The 21,084-nt window shown below is 38.1% G+C and overlaps 1 protein-coding gene across 4 annotated transcripts in view; it reads left to right on the top strand.

Annotated features, from left to right (window-relative positions):
• Positions 1-21,084, top strand: part of Lsamp (limbic system-associated membrane protein) — a 692,964-nt gene that overhangs the window by 93,118 nt on the left and 578,762 nt on the right. The gene's annotated exons all lie outside the window — the stretch shown is intronic.

The following is a 21,084-nucleotide window of genomic DNA, read 5'->3' as shown; positions in this document are numbered from 1 at the left end:
GAATCACTTCAAGTCCAATCTATGCAGTGAGACCCTATACACCCTGAACACCCTGTCCTAAATTAAAAATAAAAATAAAAAAGTTAAAAGTAAGTGAAATAAATCATACATATAGTCATAAATATCGCATTGTTTCTCTTACGTGAGAGGTCCAGGTTATGAATAAACAGCAAAGTAAAAGACAGCTAATCGAAATTAGGAAGATATATCTTCCTCAGATGAAAAGGGAATCAAGTGCCATGGGCCGGACGGTGAGGAAAAGAGGATGAAAACAGCAATTAAGATGTGTCATATACATGAACCAACCCTGCAAAAGTAATGTAAACATTATCTACTGCAAACGTACTAATAAAATCAAACAATGAAATAAGAAATGATATAATAGGTACATAGTCTGAATCAGACTCTGTCATGAGTTTTATGACAACTAAAGATGTCTGGAGCCCACCTTACATCTACTGTATCAGTCTTTCTGGGGGTTAGGGTCATGGATCGGAATGTGTGAGGAAAAGTCTTACAATGACACAGAAGTACACGCCAGCATACAAGCATTATCCCTGCCATTGCTGATGTTGGGGGCTGGGAAGGGTCTTGCTAAAGGTCTCCATTAGCATATGCAGAGCTTTCCTCTGCTTTTGCCCCATAAGGAGACCCAGGGGCACTAAAAGGGTCATTTGAAGTTGGATGGTGTTAAGTGGCTGACCTTTGTGAGTTAGAGTCTTCTTTGATATTAATTAGTCATTAGGTCAGCAAACATTCTAAAGGACAGAGCTACTGAACAGTCAAGATAGATGCAGTAAAAATCACTCTCTGCTTTTTAGATCAGTGTTAGAAATTATAAACTACATTTCAACGCAGCAATAGTGCTCGTCCATCGGACTGTTGATTTTTCTAGCCCCAGAAGGAGTGGCAGAAGCTGTTTGGTACACTAATCAAATTAGAATTCCAAGGTATTTCAATTAACTGTATGTTTTTACATACAGCTTAAAATATGTTAAAATGTATCTAACAAAATTTACCACCAGACCCATTTTTAAAACTATATGTACTATATCAAGTGTATCATAATATTATGAAGTTATCAGTATTAATAGTTCCCATGACTAATTATGTGAGTGTAGGGGATTGCTAACTGGTGGTCAACTTGTTAAACCCGGATGAACTGAACTAGGGTGGTGCTAGGTGTGGGAGGCCCACCTGAGGATGGTTGCCAGTAGCATAAGAAACAGAACTAGAGAAGCTTTGGAGCGGTTGACAGAGAAACTGTTTGGAGAAGCTATTGGAAGCTGCTGGCTCTCTTGGCTCTTCTGCTGGAGGACCTTGTCATGCTGACTTTGCTGATGAATTTTGCTGTTCTGGTCACAGGAGGGGCTTGGGACCTCATTGTTGCTGAGGATGCCTACAGTTCATTTTGGGGGAGCTCTGGTCTTCATCTTGAGCTTCAATTCCTGGCTCTGGAGGGAAAGATGGTGCACTGCTCAGCCTCATGGAGAAGCTTGCCATGTTGGGTTTCCTAATGGGAACTCTGTTTACATCATCATAAGAGGAACTCAGGACCTCACTCTTGCCGAGGATGGTTGTGGTACTTTTGGGGGAGCTCTGCTTCTAAACTTGAGTGTTGCTTCCTTGCTCCGGTTCAGATCCCTCAGCCTGCTGGCACAGATCCTTCATCCTGTGGCATGGACTTCCTTTCATCATTGACCTTTGGGCCTTTCCAGTGCAGATTCACGAAGTAGACCTGCATGAGATGTTGTTATAGGCTCCAGGCCTCCAGTTGGACATGTGAGAGGCCTTGTAATGAGCTCTAGGTTTTTCCCTAGATTCATGCAGGATATTAGGATCCAGACCCTTAACTAGATTCTTTGGTCTTTAGTGTGTGGACAGATTTCTCGCACTTTTTGTATAGGATTATTTGGGTATTATAATCTTCTAAAATGTGTCCTGTACTGTATTATTCCCTTTGCAAAAAACCCAAACCATGAAAATCAGATACCCATTAAACAATAATTCCTAATTTTTTCTCCTTCCCCATCCCTGTTAACTGTCAATCAACAATCTATCAATGTTTTGGAGTACTCTTAGGGGCCTAATATGAGGAAAATTATATGGCTTATGTTTTCAACTGGTTAGCTAATTTGAATAATCAGAATAATATACAAATATCTCTTTGAGACAATGCTTTCAATGATCTGGGGTGCACTCCTAGTAGTGAAATTGCTGACAAATGGTAGTATGAGTTTTAAATTGTTAGGCACTTGCTATATGTTTTCCACCCTGACCATTACATTTTTCATTTCTATTAATAGTGCACAAGGGATCTGAGTTCTCTATGTTCTCACTGCCAATTATTTTCTACTATTTTTAGTATAAGAAGGTATTTCATCATAGTACTGATTTTATTTTTCATTAATGGTGACTGATGTTGAGCATGTTCATGTGCTTAATGGCCATGTGTATATCTTCTTCAGATAAATGTCTATCCAAGTACTTAATCCATTTTAAAATGAAGCTATTATCTTATTGTTGAGATTAAAGAGCTCTACCTAAATTGCAGATATCAACAAGAACCATAGATAGATAGATAGATAGATAGATAGATAGATAGATAGATAGATAGATAGTTGGTTATTATTAGTATATATATGAAAATCATTTTTGTGTGCTGAATTTATCTTTCTACTTTTTTTTATCTTTCTACTTTGTTGACTTTCTTAGTTCTAACTGCTTTTTTTCTTTTGTAAAATCTTAAACTTTGCCTATACATGATCACAGCATTTGCAAACATAGGTAATTTTACTTCTTTTCCAATTTGAATACCTGTTTGTGATCATTACTCGGGCTAGAACTTCCACTACTGTGCTGAAGACAATGATGAAATCTGACATTCTTGTCTTATTTTTGAACTTATAAAGAAGGTTTCATCTTGCTCTTTTGATTATAATTTGTTGCTGTTGGCTTTTAAAGTATAGTTTTTATTATAGTGAATTATTTTCCTTTGTTTCCTAATTTGTTAATTATTTATGTCCTAAAAAGGTCTTGAATTGTGTCATGTCTCATCTATCCCAATTTGAATGAATATGTATGTTGGTACATTTTCCCCTATTCTGTGTAGTATGATGAATTATTTTTCATGTATTAAGGAGTAGTATATACCAGCATTTCATGGTATACAACCTCTTTAGTATGCTTTTAAGTTTGGATTTGGTTTTTTTGATTGAAATTTTTTTGTATCAGTTTTCACAAAGAGTGTTAATAGTCTTCTTTCTCAGGCTGTAGTATATGAGTAAAACTGACCTTATACAATGAGAAATGTTTTTTCTTGTTCAATATTTTGGAAAAAATTGTGAAAGTTTTTTTTATATAAACATTTGCCACAATTAATCAGGGAAACCATTGGATGCAGTTTTTTAAGAAGATTTTTTTCATTACTGTTCTATCTTGCGTTTTTTTTTTTTTTCTGTTGCAGTAATATTATTTCCTTTCCATACTCTCGCTCTTTTTCTTAATTGGTATCACGGAGTTTTGTCTCTTTGTCTATATACATTGTGTATTTCAGAACTTACCCTAATAATTCTTTGAAAAGCATCAGTCTCTATCTTAGTCACTTGCTGCCACTGAGACACAATACCTGGCAACCCCAGTTTAAAAGAGGAGAGGGTCATTTTGACTCAAGTCTCAGTCCTTGTCACCTGGCTCCAAGGCAGAGAAAAGGTGCTCAATTCTTGGCAATGTGCAAGAAAAGAGGAGAGAGGAGCAGTGGGCAGGGCTGCAGCTGCCAAGTCTCACTGCCAGTCACTTTCCTGCATGCACCCCTTCCTACCACCACATTTTGCTACTGAGTTTATCAATGGATAAATCCATTGATGAGCACAGCACTCCTGTGACCCAGTCATCTTCCACACACCTGCGAATGTGTGTGGAGATCCTTTTATCTTTGAATCATCACGTTATTGATTTACATTTAAAACTAATTGTGGTATTATGAAGAAAATATTTTGAATGCATTGGATTTCTTATTGGCATAGACAACAAAAAGTGGAGTTGCATTCTCTCATTTATAGCCTTGGCTTTTATAATGTGTTGCATAACTGCCTACTCTTATGATCATTATTTTTTCCATTTGCTGTCCAGTCACTGACCAGGGTTCTTTCACTTCACTTACAAGACTCCTATGACCAAATAGGATAAAGGGTACGAGGGAACAGAGATGAAGAAAAAAGTGAGATGTGATTTGTCTTAGTATGCCCTCTCCATGATACACATAATCATCATGTACTACACAGATCGCTAATAATAACAGAAAAGACTTCCTTGACCATTTCCTATAGGACAGGCCACATGACAATGGTTACTCCAGCTTCTGTTAATCAGGGACTGTCTTCATTTTTCCATATTGCTTTTAGGGCTTCCAAACATTTTATGAGAAATCTGCTCATAATCTTCTTGAGGATTTGCTTTATGTTTTGCGTTCTCTCTTGCTACTTTCAAGAGATTTTTGTTGTTGTTGTTGCTTGTTTGCTTTTAGACTTTGGTCTTCCTAAGTTTGATTACAATGTGCTTCTCTGTGGGTCTCTGAGCACATGTTACTTGGACTTTAGTGACATTCTTCATTTTCTATGTTCTTCTCATTTATCAGGGCCATTATTTGTTCTCTTGCCTCTTTCTTCAAAGGCTAGTACTTCCATATTATGTATAATGGTTTGCTTTTATGTTGATGTTATACAAGTCCCTTGGCTCTGTTCTCTTTTCTTTTCTGCTTTTTTTATCTGTATTGAGTACAAGGTCTACAGGATCTCACTATATAGATCAGAACCATAGTGATTCTCCTGTTTTCAGCCTCCCAAATGCTGGGATTACAGGTGAGCACAGCCATGCCCAGTCTCAATCGGGGTCTCAGTATGCCCCACGGGCCAGGACAGCATGCCAGGGATGAACCCCGGCCACTGTGGTTTCAGCACATATAAGAAGTTTTAGAACTTTTCTCCAGTAGACCTGCAGTCAAGGAGGCTTTCTTAGACACCATTTTCCTTGTAACTTTTCCTGTTGAACAGCATACATTTCTCTATCTTGTAATTTTGCTGTTACTAAAAACTGACCAATAGAGTGGTAATTCTGAAACTCAGATTTTCCCTGTTCCATGGGATGTGTCTTCTTTCTTTTTTTTCTTTTTTCTAGGGGCTGGGGAGATAGCTCAGTATAATAAGCGCTTGTCTGGATTTGTCGTTCTTATTGTTTTTGTTTATTGCTTTTTTAAAAATGTAGGCTAGTTTTAATGCCAAGATTCATTCAGGCTGAGGTATAAATTTAAGGTCTCAGGTTGTTTTTGAATCTATGTCTTTCTGTAGGGATATGGAGCTAGCATCTTTTTTTTTTTTTTTGTATCTTTTTTAGAGAAGGGCCTACAGAATGTTTAGGGTCTCACTACTAGATCGGACTCATAGTGATCTATCTGTTTACCGCCTCCCAAGAGCTGGGATTATATGCTCATGGCACCATTCCGAGTCTAGTACAAAGCTGTTTTTGAATGAATATAATGCATGGCTCTCAAAATGGGCAAAGTACAAAATGGAGACAAAGTAGAAAGATGTGATTGTCCTAAAATGCTTCCACATCCTCTTTGGTATGTCATGACAGCTCATAGTGAGCAAGACAGGTGCAATACAATGGCCACTTGCCTGTTCTCTCCTCTGTGATCAGCTTCATCCATCAGAGATGAAGCCATTCAACCTCCATATTTGTAAAACAGAACCTTTACTACCCACTCTAGGCTTTACAAGTTGTGTGCAGTCTGCTTCAGAAACCCTGCTCAACAGACTGCTAGGAGCTAGGGATCCAGGATCCGTAGCTATTATTGCCACGGGGACTGCAATTGATTGAAACTAACCACCGATTATCATCATACCTTCTTCTATAAGTTATAAGCCTCCCATAAGCTCCAGAGTTCTAAACTCTTAGCATCATTCGAGGTCTGCCTGGACAGATGTTGTCTAGGTAAAGAGAACAATTCCTGATACTTTCTCTGCTGCTCTCCTCCCAGGATCCTCTCCTGGGCAATGTGTTTTAATAACTGAGCATGATGTAAAGGTCATCAGACTTAATTGTACTTTTGGTAAAAGTTCTTGGAAAGGTGATTAGAAAAGAGAGTTGAAAGTGACAATCATTTAACAAACCATGTATCAAATGTAGGTTAGTTTGTGAAATTGGAAACTTCATTTAATTTAAGTAAGTGATATATATATATTATTGCTTTAGGGAAGGGTCTACAGAGTAGTCAGGGCCTCACAGAATAGATCAGACTCATAGTGATCCTCCTGTTTACAGCCTCCAAAGTTCAGGGATTATAGGCGCGCACCACCATGCGCAGTCTCAATTGCTGCCTTAGCGGGCCCTGAGGGCAAGGCTGGCACTGCAGGCCTAGAGATCCAACTCACTCCTGTGTCTGCCTAAGCAGGCGCTTGAATTGGCTGGCCCAATCTTGCTGACATTGAAATTCTTCACTTTAAGGATCTAGAGATTCGAACTCATTTGCTTTTATTTCCACCTATGTCAAGCCCTAGTCCTACATGGTGGACTCACCGATATTTATTCCACATAAAATAATAAGAACAATTTACTCTTAATTGTCTACATGAGTCATAAATTTTAAAATACGATTCTTAATAAAATAAGAGTTGTGCCTCTATTATAAATGGCAATCATCTCCCTTTCTAGGGCAGTGGTCACGTAAAGCAGTCCCATCACGTTCTCATTTTGCTTTGGAGTGGCAGTGCACGGATGAGTGAACTTTGTTGACAAGGAAGTAGTGAGGCTGCCCTAGCACTGTTCAGTGCTTCTCCTTAGCTGCTCATACCAACATTTATTATGACTGATTCTCCTTGTTCAATATATTAAACATTAACAAGTGGTGCTCATTTTATATGACAATTCTAATAACTAGCAATTATAGAAGCATATTAGGCATATCATGCCAAAATATATCACCTGTATCGTGATTCTTTAATTGGAGTTTCTTTTGTGTATTGGGAATAGAATATGATATTTAGAAATCAGGGTGGCAACACATTTGCACTGCTACACCTATCCTATTTGATCTTCTTCCTATTAATTGAAGCCAGTGAAGAATTTTGAATTCAATTTTCCCCTGTCAATGTCAGGCTCCCAGAGAGATCTCTGTGGTTCAGTGGAAAGTAGCATAGCTCTAGTTCATAAGGGAAAGAAGAAAGAAAATAATGAAGGGGAATATTTGTGGCGTGGGACCTCTTTAATGCCTGAGTGATTATAGCAGAAAAATCACTTCTTTTGTGTGAAGAATTAGAACTCTTCTCCCAACTTTGGGAAAGTAATAACCATAACAAGGAGCAAAGGTGAAGCACTGGAAGGGAAAATGCTAATAAGATGGAGATAGCTGAGTCAGCACCACAAATTAAAAAAAAAAAAAAAAAGGGCCGGTCAAGTAGCTCAGTGGATTCAAGTGCCTGCAAACAGGCACAGGGACCAGGGCTTCAATCCCCGGGACTGCCGTGCTGGCCCTGGGGCACACTGCAATGGCAATTGAGAATGGGCGTGGTGGCACATGCCTGTAATCCCTGCTTTTGGGAGGCTGTAAACAGGTGGATCACTACAAGTCCCAATCTAGTAGTGAGACCTGAACACACTGTAGACGCTGTCCTAAAAAATGCAAAAATAAAAATAAAAACAAAAAAGGGACAAAACTAAAGGAATGGTTTTTGGTAAAGCTTGCTTATGTAATCATCTCAGGATTTCTGATCATGTCTCAACATGCATAGGAAAAAATTATGAATGTCCTCCAGGTATATAGTAGAGACTACAGTATAATCCAGTGTTTTTGTAAAATTTTTATTATTTGTTTTGATGTAATAGGTACAGGGCCTCACTGCTCAGCTCAGGCTCAGTGATCCTCCTGTTTTCAGCCTCCCCAACAGTGGAATTACAGGTGTGCACCACTAGGCCTGCACACTCTATGGCCAGCTCAGCATGCCCAGGGGCAGGGCCAGCATGCTGTGTGGTGCCAGGGATTGAACCCAATCCCTGCTTGCCTAAGCAGCTGCTTAGTCTGCTGAACTACCTCGCTGGCCCTGTTAAATTTTTTAAACATTTGATTTATTTTTCTTTCTTCATTTTAACTTGTCACAGTTACATCTGATTACTGACTGATTGCCATTCAACAAATATTTGCAAAGTAGTTTATATAGCCTCAAACAATGCTGAGAGACAGGAATACAGAAAAGAATTAGAGGTTCATGTGTTTCACAGATTTAGAGTGTGGTGGAGTGAACTTGTCATAAAAATCAAACCTTGATACAAATTAGAAATTGTGAAGATAAACTCCTTGAGAAGATAATATTTTTGTTAAGTCTAAAAAATGCTAAGAAAAATTTTTTTCATGTGTAGAAAATAGGATGAAAAGAAATACCAGAGTGTTCTTGATAACAATGAATTTTTTGTTCACCATGGAAAATAAGATACAGAAATATGAATCGGACAGTTAATAGAAGCATGAGGTAGAAGGATGTAGAGTAGCATTTAAGTCCATATTGCTCAAAGTGTTGTCCACACCCCCTCATCGTAAGCCTTTGCTTGAGTATATTAGCCAGTTCTTCTTTGCTGTAGTGAGATACCCAAGACTGGGGTATTGTGCAAAGGAAAGTTTTGGAGTTTAATGAGCAGTACACATGGCACAGCTTTAACTCTGTTGACAATCTCATGTGGAAAGAAGAGTTGGCATCATTAAAAAGGCAGCCAGAGCAATATTCAGAGGTCAAATCCAGGTTTTGATAACAACATACCCTTAGACCATGCATTCTAGGACACCAACATCTGTTTCAGAGAGCAGTGCTAGCCAGTGAACTAAGGGCTTCCTAGTAGGCCCTGCCCCCTGCGGGCACCATCAGTGACTGTATGATCATGCTGGGCATCAAACTTCTACCCCCTGAACATACTTGAGAGACATACTGAAACCATATCCAGACCACACCCAGGAGCTTATTGGAAATGCACCTCTAGGCGAGAACTGCATACAATTTGAATTTTAGTAAGATTACCAGGTGCATTTCATACACATTAAAATGTAGGTATTATTAATGTAATTGAGGTGGTCATAAAACACAGCTGAAAGGTTGTTGGCCAAGAAGCATTTCTCAACTGCAGTTTCCCAGTTTCTTCTTATTTCTGGCCAAGGTGACTCAGCACAAAACCTACCAGTTCAGAGTGAAGCGTGAACAGCTTGATTGCAACAAGGCCTATCCTGATACATTTAGAAGCCTGGCGTGGAGGGCCTTAGGTATATAAGAGTTACAGTAAGCTGTCAGGGGCATTATGGAAAATCTTGAAGGCTAATACAAACAATTTTTTAAAAGAGAATACAAATTAATAATAATAAAAAGAACATTTCAAAGAATACAGAATTTCACTGAACAACATATGACAGTGTTTGTTGTATTGCATAGTACGGTCTTCAAAGTATTTGTTTAGATTATCAAATATATACATGAAAAATTGGAAAAAAGAAAACTTATAAGAAATTCAAAAGAAGAGAAAAATATTTTAAGCATCAGCTGCTCCACAGATCAACAGAAGTCAGCAGTACAATTAATATCCTTTCAGTGCCATAATCATCAGTGGGTTCGTGTATGTCCTCCATTCAGTACAGTAAAGTCATGATCCATTTCCCCATTTTGCTGATGAAAAGGTTAAGAGAAGCAGTGCTGACTGTGGAAAACCACAAGGCAATGGAAGAAATGAAATTGGGATGAAGACCTTGCTTTTCTGATGAAAAAGAAAAAGTTTTTCTAATAAAAATGGTGTTTCCTCTTCCTCGGGTTACCATCCTGGCTAAGGGACGCCCGTCTGTGTAGATGTGCCCAGCTGCTCCCAGTGGTGCCGTGTGCACTTTCAGTGCTTTGGAATGGGGAAGCCAAATGTACTGAGAGTTGGGAGAGACTCAGAGAAATATTATATGGAAGGCTGCTCTGCTCAGCCTGCTCAAAGGGACTGAGATTTGGTGAAATGCTAAAGCAGTTTTTTTTCTACGTTAAGAATTTAGTAAAGGATGCATAACAGAGGTAGGAAAAATTATCTTTAAATTAAATGTAATTAAGAATAGGACTCAAATTGTGATGAGAGTCACTTGGCTTTCCTCCTTTTCAATTCATGTAGAATGCAGAAGACCATGTCTTTGGGGTGAAGACTACTCCACTAAATGTGGTCAGTCTAAGGTAACGAACTCACCTTCATGCAGGAATTGAGATGTCTATGTAGATAATTTGATTGTTTAAAATTAGATTGGTCATCAATTAAGTAGTGGAGTGGGAAATGCAGATTTTACAAAAAAATGCCTGAATGTCCAAAGGTGGGTACAGTGAAATTGACCATTCACCAATTATATCAATTTGATCATCAGTTGAAAATGGACATGGAAGGGACCTGTGAGGAAAAATCATGAATTCTTTTGGCTGTGTTGGTGCTCTTTTCATTTGGTTTTCTCTGAGTGTTTGGCATTGTACATGTCTCTTGGCTTGGTAGAAAGTACAGCAGTGAAGTGCACAGTGGTCCTCAGCTGATGCCTTGTTAATGAGGGATCAACAGAGCTCCATAGGCAGTTGTTCAGTACTTTAAGCTCAAAGGAAAACACATGAATTATACTCTTCCATTCTGCATCTAAAATGTGTATGGAAAGAAAATATCTGCCATAAATCAAAGGGGAATTTTAAAAGATAACTTTTATTCTTAAAGAACTTCAGAAAGAAGTACTAACAATCAGATTTACTTTCCAACAGGATAAGCACATCAAAAATTAATAAAATAAACAAAACACTGCCCAAAATATCACATGCAGCTGGCCTTTCCTGGTGTTCACAAGGATCAGTCCCCTCAAACAAGAAAAGAATATGTTCGACTGAATTGTGTTACAGTTCTGAGAAAAGAAAGTCTCAACCCAAAGGCTGTGATTCTTTCACTGATTGCAATGTATACCTCAGTGGAAGGGTTGAAGAAAATTTTGGGTCTCAGTGCTTGCACCTTTCTGACCAATAAGTGAAGAAGCTCAATCATGCTCAGAAATCATTATAAACAAGGCAGTTGCAAGGTCTTTATAATAAAAAACACAACAGTATGTTTTGTAAAAATGTCTATGATCAAACTCAGTAATTCATCCTATATCTGCTGAAAGAGCCAGTATCAACCTAGAGGAGAATATAAAAATTTGATCTCAGGAAGAAAAAAAAATTAGCTTTCTCTAGTGACCTATGAATCTGAAATAAACAGCTAAGTCCTTTACTGGTAGAAGAAATAAAGTTACCAAGGTGGAAAAGAATTCATTTGGGTACAGAACTACCCAGATCAGAGGAATATGAAAGTAGAAAAATATTGTTTATTTATTCAGTTGGCCTACAGTGTTTTTCCTAGACCTTTCCACCATACTGCTGACAATAAGAGCAAACTACTCTGATAGGAATTATCCTCATACTCCCTGATAGTCCCTGCTAACACAGTAGTTAAGCTATTAAGCTTTTGCTCTGTGTCTCTTCTAGTTCAAACTATCCTCAACTGAATGCCACCACACCATGATGAACATCCGCTACCAAAGCAATTTATAAACTGGCCTAAAATATAGTCCAGATAAAATGATGAATTGGGCAAAGGAAATCTGTTTTGGACTTTCAGTAGAAGCACTATTGTTAAATGTCTTAGTTGGAAACACAGGACCTGTGCAGAGGACCTGTGGGTTAATAATCATAAGTAGCTCAAGTTGGGAAACACTAAAGCATGATTAATCAACAGCCACAAAGTTGGAAAAGGGCATGGAGATGTAAAGGGAAAGAATTCATAGTACAGTGAGAACTAGGAAAATAAGTGAACATTCAGGATTGGAGATTCATGAAGAGTAGCTGAATTATAACAGTCATTATTCCCACTTGCACTTAATATAGAGTAAGCTAATCATTAGAAAACACAACCTTTCTAAAAACCACTAATATTTATGGTAAAACTGCTTTGATGCTGTAGTCTCGAGACAAGACCCTACACGCTCAAGTCAATTCTCCTTGGCATGAGCTCAGTGCTAGTTATTCTGTCTCATTGGTTACACCCTTTCCGTGATTTTGGTTCTATTTGTGGTTTGGGAAATATAAATTTAATGCACTTAGCTATCTTAGTACAACTTGTAGAACAGGGAAAGGGAAAAAAACAAGCAAGAAGGAAGGAAAGGAGGGAAGCAGAGGATGGAGAACGGTGTAGAGGGGGAAAAGGAGGAAACAGGACTGAAAGAAGTTGTGCTTAAACAAAACTTTGGATAGAAAGAATATTAAAGTGATAAAGAAAGTAATCTGAACTTTTAGATCAGTATGTATTCACTCATATGCAAGTTCTTTTTTTTAATGTATTTAATACAAGGTCTATGGGGTCTGACTAAGCAGCTCCATCTTATGGTAATCCTCCTATTTTCAGCCTCCCAGGCACTGGGATTACAGGCATGCACCACCATGTCCAGTCTCAGTCACTGTCTCTGCGTGCCCCATGGGCAGGGCCAGCATGGCATACCAGGGATTGAACTCCAGTCTCTGCATCTGCCTAAGCAGGCACTTTAATCCACTGAGCTAATTTGGCTGGCCCATATGTAAGCTTGTTATTGCTGCTATTATTCAAAAGAAATTTTAGGCAATTTTCAGAGATTTTGCATATTTAAACGTGTAAAGCCCAAAACTGTTGGGTCAACAAGTGCATTTACGTGGAACATAATCATATTTGATTAATATGAAAATGATAGAATGTTTGTGTATGACTTGTGGTGTTAGAATTCATCAATCATTAATGTCTTTTTGAAAAGTTGCTTGTAGAACCCCAAAATGTATTTAAAAATGTCTGTATGTTCCTAGTTATTGACTTCATGTGAAAGAGGAGAGCTTATTTCTGGGTAACAACACAGTGGAATTGTTATAGCCACTTTAATAATACAATATAATAAAATTTATTTTTTATTGAATCATAAAACTACTGTACTAGGAATCACCAACATTTTATCATTTTCTCTGAGTGGCTAGTGTAGGATCCTACTAAGAAAAGTATAAAACCTCTCAAATGTATCTAATTATCCCAAGCTGTACCCTCACAGGAAGTATTCTCACAGCCCTTTCTGTTGGTCAGTTTGTGTTATAAACCATATGAGTTGATGACCCTTACAACATAGTTCTGCTTCAGTAGATAAAGTAACCGCAGATCTCTTTTATTGTTCCATAAATACTGTGTATTCCCTTGAACTGGCATGTATTCAGTGTGTGTCTTCCTGAAATTATTTTCTAGTCTTATTATTTCATACATGAATTTTATATTACTAAATTATATAAAAATGAATAAATGTTGGAGAAAACCATTAAATGTGACCTGTACTTTAGTGAATGAAGTACGTTAAAAATATTTGAGATCAAAGTAAAATGTCAAAATCCTCCCTAACCATTACCGTTAGATCTTACCCATTTGGTTGAAATTGGAGAAGGAAAGACATAGAAGCTACTTTTTGTCTTCTCTCTCTTGGCCCTAGAAGTGTGTGTATGTGTGTGTGTGTGTGTGTGTGTGTGTGTGTGTGTGTTTGTGTGTGTGTACATGTGTCTGCATGTGTGTGCATATAACTCTGAAATATTAACTGATAAAAGCAAAACTCAAAAGTCCTTCAATTAAACCTAGGTTTATGAGTTATAGGCCACATACTCCTTATCACTCAACACATTCTCCCCAGGAAAAACAAACATTGTGTGTTCTTCCCAAATGTTGAGCAACTGCTGAAAATAGTTGTTGTTGTTGTTGTTGCTGCTGCTGCTGCTGTTGTTGTTGTTGTTGTTGTTGCTCTTCTTCTTCTTCTTCTTCTTCTTCTTCTTCTTCTTCTTCTTCTTCTTCTTCTTCTTCTTCTTCTTCTTCTTCTTTTGTATTTAGCACAGGGTATAGGGTTTCACTATGTAGATTGGACTCATAGTGATTCTCCTGTTTTCAGCCTTCCAAGTGCTGGAATTATAGGGAGGCACCACCACGCCCAGTCTCAATCGCCCTCTTAGCGCACCCCGGGAGTGGGGCTGGCACAGCATGCCAAGGTTCAAACCCCAGTAGCTGTGTCTGCATAACCAGGTGCTTTAATACACTAAGCTATCTGGTCAGCTCTTGAAGATGGTTCTTTACATATACTAAGCATCTGTAAGTGTGAACCCACAAACACAATAATATGATTCTTTATGTAGTCAAAGTGATTACATTCACCTCTGTATGTGAAGAGAAGTATTTCCTTTCTTACCAACAAGTCATTGAAAGGGGGAAGGTAAGCTTTGTAGCGAGAAGCTTTTGGATGAAAGCAGATTAAAAGAAATAAATATTCAGATTGGATCCCATCACAATGATGTTAAAGATAAGAAAAGAAAACTGTGAAGGTAAATGAAGGAAAAATATATAGACTAGATTCACCCAAATGTGATAGGGTAGTTATTGGTAGATTATGATGTGTTCGTGCTGCCGCTTTCATGAGGGTGGGTTTGGGATATGAATGGGGAAAGGGAAACAGATAAATGATCTTTATGAATATCAAGAGGACAGTGAATGAACAAAATTAGCAAATGGTAGAGAGAAGCGGGGGAAATGGGAGCAATGGCATTTGACTTTATCTTCCTTTTGATTCCTTGTGCACTCAGGTCCTGCCCACTGTTGCTCAGCTACACAACCAACTGCGTGGCCTAAGAGAATACAGCTCTTCTGCCTTGTGCCAATCATCACAATTGTTGCATGGGGCAGCCATGTAAAGGGAGAATTACAGGAATGTGAAACTGGTGTTACAGGTTAATGCCTGACTAATGGCATTAATTACTGCCATTATTTGCAAGGTCTGAAGCATAAAATGCAGCAGCAGTTTTCCTGGACATTTACCTGAAAGGCTGATATCTGGCATGATTTGGGGGGCGTAGGTGCAAGAGGTTACCTATCTTACATTGTTTTGCTAACATATGCAAACCTTTGGCAAGTCTTCCAAATTTAAAGGAGAAAAATACAGCATAAATTGTAGTCAAAAATAAAATAAAATAAAAACCAAACTGTTGTTTGGTTTTCCTTCTTCCCTGGGGAGCAGCTGCTGATTTCACTCTAATTTTAGCTGCTATTGCTTTGAGCTAAACTTTCCATTTTTATTAAAAAAAATCAACTTTGAGTCTAGAGGATTACAAGTGCCTGTGCTTTTGATTTTTAATAAAAAGCGAGCATTTACCTCTGAACAGTAGCAGCAAGAAAAGGGAATTAAACCCGAGGCTAGTGAGCTGACCTTTAAAGGGGTGCTGATCCGGAGGGAGATGAGGAATTTAACACACATCCTTTTTCTTTCTTATGTATACAACTCCAACTAATATTATTCTAAATGTAGGTATTGGAAAGGAAAATTGTTTTGATTTTTGGAAAGTTTTCTTCTTTATTGATTTTGTGTGGTCTCATGCATGGCAAGGGAGAATTAGTCCGTGAGTGATATGCAGGCTGACCTAGTTGGATTTCATATGGAATTTGAGGTTGATGGTGCTGACATAAACCACAGACTAGAAAGAGAAATCACATATCCCTTTCTACACCAGATTGTATTGAATGGGGACTCTGGGGTAAAGCCAGACATAGTGAAACTAATCATCCCAACAGGGCTGGTAAAATACTGCTTGCAAGTGGGAATATGTGTACTTGAAGTTCAGACAAGTCTCATTTTTTAATCTGTTTACTTGTTTATAGAGGGAAGGAAGCATAGTACATGTAGGTTAATTTGCGTAGGACTTCTGTAAAAAATGAATGCATTCTTTTGGCATTAATTGAATGCCACTGTTAAAGAAAAATAATCCACGATCAATGAGTTTAGTTTACTAATTACTGTTTACATTAGCTACCACTTCCCATCCCCACCCCCAATTCTATAGAATGGCATTTTGTCTCAGCAAAGGGCCTGTCAGTTAACTCATTTTGGACATTCAACAAGCCTCTTGAGCGCAGCCTTCTACTTCTTTTGCTTTCTCCATTCTCCACTCCTGTTACTTGTAGACTGTGTGTCAATCTGATAAAATAAAGGTTGGGAGTTCATGTTTCTATTAGAAATCATTCAAAGTTTAATTCCCTCTGTCAAATGGATCACTACTCTTACAGCATTTAATTATCTTTTTACCATCCAGAAGGCTGTGCCTTTAGAGAAAATATTTAAAGAAGGCTTAATAAGAGTATCCAAATATAATATATTGCTTTGATTTTTGTTTGTGTGAATTGTACCTTCACATGGATATTGACATGAATGAGATGTGTACATTGAGTACTAACTGCGATGTTTAATTACTTCTTGATTTTTAACTTTTGTTCTAACTTTAAGGTAGCTAAAATGACAACCATGGGATGGTAGAAACCTCTCTGAGAGCTAATTAAATGACAAAGGGTAGTTGGTAAAGGTCACACTGACAATTGGCTTGGGATGAGCAGGAGACACAGTGGGCAAAGAACAGCAGTGAGGAGACAGCCTGTGTAGACTTGAAGAATGTCAGGCTGGAAGAACTTCAGAGATAATCTAACCCCTTTCTTCTCCTGGTGTTTGGACTAAATGGAGCCCTGGCTTTTTAAAACTATCATTGACAAGCTACGAAATCTTTAGATGAATAATTTAATTTCTCAATGTCTGGTTCATATACTCTTTTGCTGAAATCCCAACTTTCCATTTATGTGGCGTAGGTGACCCAAGGGACCCACAGGACTTGACGCCTTCTGCTCTATGTGAAATAAGAGTGCTATGTTATTACTGATAATATAGAAGACATGTGCACAAAACAGCTAAACGGAGAAGTTTCTAATCTCTTAAATGAATTCTTGATCCAATTACTTGCACGCAAACCACTTTTACTGATGCTAATTAATTTTGTTTTTTTAAAAATCGTAGCCTTAGCTATGGCCTTCAATCTCTCTCCCTTAACATCATGAGACTACATACAGCTCCTTTTCAATCAGTAGAATAGTGGACTTAGAAATTGCCCAAACATCCCTCTGAGCAAAGAGAATGACCTCTTCTCATCTTACACGATCTTTTCCTTCACAGTGACATTAATTCCTATACTGACTCACCACCTCATTTTTAAGCACACTTACTTTCTTTGCTTTTCTACACTGCCCCTTTTGACTTTTTTCCATCTTTCTTTTCCTGTGTTCACCAACCATTTATGATCACCTACTATTTGCCAGGCACTTTGCAAGGCAAGAAGAATAAGTTCTTAAGTAATAATGACTCCTAAAACAACCTAAAAAGCATTTCAAGGAGAGAACCCCATGGAGAATGTAGGGTTGTATGATGCCTGGTGAAATCCTACTCAGCAGTAACTCCAAATGATCAGTAGTTAAAATTCAGCATCCAGCTGCTTCACCAGGACCTGTGATGAGCCCTGATTATCTGAGTTATATGTTAGGTCTTTAATGTACAGGCAAGAATCCTGCATCAAATCTTCTTTTCCACCCTTTGCTCCTTAACACTATGGCCGAGACCTTTGTGATTTTGATGAAATTTATCCCTCTATCCCAAGGATCACACTTGATCTTCTCTCACTGATCAAGCTACACTTTTTAATTCTCTTTGCTGTGAGCATTTTGATTCTTATTTGAATGTATCCATTTTTCACCATCTGAATGGCATTAGTTTCTGACCTTGTAGATGGAATTGTAAAATTTAGCTATTTTTCATATAACCAAAGAAAGTGCAGTCTGTTCATGAATTCAAAAGTCAGTGTTCATCACTTATAAATTGAATGATGGCTCCAAGCTTCTATTTTCTTCCAGTTAAATTGGCAATAATAATAATAATAATAATAGTAATAATAATAATAATAATAATGCTTACCTCCTAGAATAACAGAGAAGATAGAATAATGCAAGGAATAAATAGATTGATAATAAAGATGTAATTTATCAAGTACAATAATCCACTAAACAGTTTCACATGCAATTATTATTTCATATTTACACTTATAAATAACTATTTCTATGTACTTGTGTCACATCTTCAAACATAAATGCTTTAAAGTCAGAACTTCTATTTTTTTCTCTAGCTAATAGAGAATTTAGGTGCTTTCCATATAAAAACACTAAATAGGCTAATTGAAATATTTAAGAGCTCTTTCTTTAACATAGACACATGGATATCACTGACATGCTTTAAAAACATTGTTAACCAAACTGCAGATCAAAATTTAAGAGAAGTCCTTAAATTATTATAGGAGCTGAGTGCTTCAGAAAAAGACAATGTAGGCTGAGCCCCTATTTCATCTGGGGGAACTTCTGAGCCCTTACAGAGGCTTCCAGGAAGAAATAGGTCTTGCAGTGATCTTGGATGCTTAGTGAGTAGAATTTGAGTAATAGAGATAGGGTTCCAAGAAAGATCGATGCAGGTAAGGTGGGTCTGCAGGCAGAAGGCTGGAATCTAGGAAGGCTGAGTGTTTAGGAAAGTTGAAAGTCACTCAGTTTAGCTGGCATGCGATAATCCTACACAAACTACTGCAGTGCAAAGGACACTGGAGAATTGGGCTGATTTGCCAACCTCAAGGGATACTGTATTTTGTAATTGGTGGCCAATTATATATTTATCTCATTTAGACCTCTTCAGTATCATGACTATTCATTATATTAAGTAACAATTATAAAAATTCCAGAAATTGGTATTGCTTTCTGATGTCTAGGAGTTACGGAATCTTCTTTTTCCTTAAGGAGAAAAATGATTCCTTGTTAAACTCTTGATATGGCATTTTTGGATAAGATGAGTTCAATTTTATATACATGTTGACAGTTCTAAAAACAGCTGTACTAATGGCCAAGCTAAAAGTGTGGTGCAGCAACCCCAGAGGGCTTCCAAAGCATCCAGGAGAATGCTGAGTAAAACGCACTCCTGAACTATGTATTTGTCCTTATCAGTTAAAACCATAGCTACATACTCACAGGGCCATATTCTGTAGACATTACTGTGGGTTTATTTTCTTTTTAGTAATGCACATTCACTTCCTATTCTGTGAGACGGGGGTTACTATGCAAGAACTCCTCCTTAAGATACCACACATTTTCTTTTTAACTTTATTTTAATTTTTGGCACACTATGTTCTAATTTATTTGTTTAAACACTTTCCACCAGACTCTGAGATCTACAGGGTTTCTTAAAATCCTTGTCGCATTTCCGGACTTGGACTACATGGATGACTTATTCACTTGAAAATATTTCTGTGAGGATGGTACTATTATCAATTCCATTTTATATATAAGGAACCAGTGTAGAGGTTGGAAAATAAAATCATACGAAATGGAAAATCCAGAGCTATTGGAGTCTAGCACATCAGTTTAACTCCAGAGCATGGATTTTTAAATACAGTGACTTAAGAACTAAAAAACCTGATCTCTAGTCTGAGTAACTACCAACTAGATGGTTCATATAAAACAATTGCATTTAAACAGCCTGTGTCTTGTTTTATCATGTATAAAGTAGCAACTATGAAACTTCCTTTAGAGGATTACTATAAGAATTAAATTTTATGACATGTGTAAAAGTGCTTAGTGTAAGATCTGATGTTAGCCTAAGTTTTTAATAAATGCTGAGTTGTCATTCCTGCCCTGCTTTGCCCTGCTTTGCCTTGAAAGGCCTGGGCACCAACCTTGACTTTTCTAAGTCATATGACATCCCGCCTCAATCTGGCCCAGCCTCCATGGGCCGGAAGGTGCTTGCCCTCCCTTGAAAGAGGGAACACACGGACAGTGCCAGATGATTGCTGAGAGGGCAGAGTGGGCTGAGGGATATTGCAGCTGCCACCTCAGTGACCGATGGTGGCAGGGGCCGTCACATCGGTGCAGGGCTCTGTGTGGCCATGCTGGGCACACATGCCTTCTGCCTCTCAGTATTGCTAATGTGAGTTACACATGTAATTATCCAGACAGCAGGCTGAAATATCTCCACAGACAGCTAAATCTCATCAGCAGAAGGGCACGTTTTGTTTCATGTGACTCCAACGGAGTACTGCCAAGTGTTACATGGCTGTGGTGATTAATTGAAGGACAAGTTTGAAAGTCATGGAGTGATATGTTGCCCCAATAGTCAGGACTCTGTGGCTGAAGAAAAGGAAGAGGTTGGGAAGTGCACCTTTCAGAAAGAAATAATCACACTGGTGTTTTACCTCTGGAGTCCTCACTACAATGTGATTTTCTTCCAAAGAAGTGTAGGTCTATATTTTTTGTTACTGAGTCCTTGCTACTGATTAGGCTATCATTGTAAAATTAAGTAGAAAATCATGTTTTAGATAAAATTTGATTTGAGAAATATCTTGGTTACTTTTCTCTCCTCACTGAGACAAAATACCCGATGCCCAGAATTAAAGAAGGAAAGCTTTCTGTCCTTCCCAGTTCATGGAGCTTTCAGTCCATAATCAGCTGGTTCTGTTCCAAGGCAGGGTGATGTGGTCCAGAGATAACAGTTCCAGGTGGCAGAAGGCAGCAAAGGCAGCAAGAGCAAATGAGGGGGAAGCCAGCCCCTCTCCTGCCTCACCTTGTAAACAGGCTACCACCCCCTAGGGCAGATGTATCACTCACACCGATTCTTTGCCATCTTCTTGGGTAGTTTGAATATGTTTGCAAAGTGAGGACCCTGGCCCCCTGCTGGGTCACTTAAACTTCTAAACTTCTCAAGTAGACACAGTATATCAATCATGCAGTGTACCAAGTATTGCAAGGAACAACATCTTTAAAGGAAAACAAATATTCTATAGGTTAGATGTGTATCTGCAGATGAAGAAACACACACACACACACACACACACACACACACACACAAATGTATGCACTTGCGAAGTCGTATTGGTGGTCTTATTTTTTACTATTTTGAATGAAAAAAGCAAAATACTGGGTTTTTGTAGCTTTCTTCGCATCCTTTATTAGTCAACTTCTTGTTACTACAATGAAACAGATGCAGAAATTACTAATAAGGAAAAATATGTATTTAGCTCACAGTGGTGGAGGGTCAAAAACAGGGCACCTGTAACAGTTTAGCGCTGTTGACTTCCTAATCAT

Source organism: Octodon degus, unplaced genomic scaffold (assembly GCF_000260255.1).
Source record: "Octodon degus isolate 3935 unplaced genomic scaffold, OctDeg1.0 scaffold00053, whole genome shotgun sequence".
Classification (NCBI taxonomy): Eukaryota; Metazoa; Chordata; class Mammalia; order Rodentia; family Octodontidae; genus Octodon; species Octodon degus.
This window is presented reverse-complemented; position numbering and strand designations above follow the sequence as displayed.